The sequence below is a fragment of the Manacus vitellinus genome, unplaced genomic scaffold (assembly GCF_001715985.3).
Source record: "Manacus vitellinus isolate BGI_N305 unplaced genomic scaffold, ASM171598v3 scaffold_47_pilon, whole genome shotgun sequence".
In the NCBI taxonomy this organism is placed as follows: domain Eukaryota; kingdom Metazoa; phylum Chordata; class Aves; order Passeriformes; family Pipridae; genus Manacus; species Manacus vitellinus.
Window position 1 is genome coordinate 5,109,085 of NW_021940585.1, and position 1,801 is coordinate 5,110,885.

Below are 1,801 nucleotides of genomic sequence, written 5' to 3' on the forward strand. Positions count from 1 at the left end.
CCTGCATGTCCTGGAGCAGGGAGGTACTCCCCAGTTCCCCCCCTGTGGCTCTGGACCCACAGGGTTCCCTTCAGGAGGGAGCAGCTGCTCAGTGGCCCCTCGGTCCCCGTTGCTTCGTGCCAGATTCCTGCAGCTCCGGGGGGAGTTGTGTGGCTGCTTCTGCTTGGAGGGGAACTGTGGGGCTTGTTTGTTATTGCTGTTGGATATGGGATTTCTGGGGATGTGCTCCCTGTCTGTGTGGACAGCAGGAGGGTCCTGGCCTTGGGAGGGGGCAGGTTTGGGCGCTGTCTCCTCGGATTTCGCTGGCCCATGGAGGCTGCTTAATTTATTAACTGCTGGGAAACAGGGAGGGAGGAGACGTGGCATTCCTTGCTGTGGGGCCTGGATGCTGCTCTCCTCCCCTCCCAAAAAAGTGCCTTCCCCCTTCGCCCCTTCCCTGGCTCCCTGGGCAATGGGAGACTCTCACTTGGAAGCTGGTTGGTCCTTTGGTAGCTTAGGCATCAGACTAGGATTTAAGGAATACCTTTGAATGTGCTGCTATAGTCTGGGATGCATCTCCACCTTCCCAGGGCAGGGATCTCGGATCACACTCAGGAGGGGGGGCTGTGTTATGTGTATCCATGTGGATCCGAGCTGTACCCTGAGAGGGTGGAAAACTTGCTGCGCACTTGAGTTGGAAAAGCAATTACTGCGTTTTTTGTATTGTTGTTGTTGATCCTGTTAGTTTTTTATAAAAAGTGTTTTTTAAAAAAATAATGCTGCTTTTCTATGAGAGAACCATTACAGAGTGGAATTGTATTAACCAGGAGAAGCCAGAGACTGCGCAGGGATGGGAGGCAGACGCTGCTGCCTGGGGACCTCTGGACATGTGGCTCCATGGCTGTTGCCCTCCCGTGGGAGATGTGGAGAAGGAGATAGAAATCTACCCTTTTGGATGCCACTAGATACAAAAAAACAGGCAGAAAAAGGTGGGGTTGCTGCTCCTCCCCGAGCCTGCCTCGTCCAGAAGGGCCCCGGAGCCGCTGCCTCCTGCCAGCAGGAGGGCTGGGACAGAGCCTGGCTGTGCAAAAGGAAATGTTTTTTATATATAAATGAATTTTAATTTAAGAGTAAACTGGTTTGGTGTTCACTCCGCTGCTGGGAGAGCCAGAGAACCCTGTGATGTTGCAATAAAGTATTTTAAAGAAGACTGAGAGCCTTGAGGGTTTCCCTGTGTGATTCCCAGGGCAGAGCTCAGATCCCTGTCCCTCAAAGTGCTGGGCTGGGCCCCCCATCACCTGGGGGATCCCTTGGGGGGGCTCCAGCCTTGTGTTTCCCAGGATGGAACGGGGAGAGGGCAGGCAGGGCACCCCCAGCCCCACTGAGAGGTTCCCAGGTAAGTGCACCCTCGTGGCACACGGGGGAAAGGTCCCCCCTGGGCTTTCCAACGAAGGTGGCACACGGGCAGGTGCCACAAGCAGGCTGGGCAAGAGGCCTCGATGGGCAGGGGAGGACAGTGGCCCCGTGGCTTCACCAGCCTTGCCAAGAGGAGGTAAATAAACCCCGTGAGTGTGGGGGGGAAATCCCTGGGGCAGGGAGGGGGCCAGCATTCCAGAGGCTGGTGGGGACAGGGGATGGGTCAGCTGGGGCAGGGACAGTCCAGGACCACACAGGGATGTGGCTGCAGGGCAGAACCAGCCCTGACTGACCAACATGGCTCTGGTTTTATTTTCCAGTCCAGGAACAAGCCAAACTCAGTGCTGGTGGCACCAGGACCCTGGGTGGGACAGGGGCTGCCTTGTCCTGTGACGAGCAGCACAGG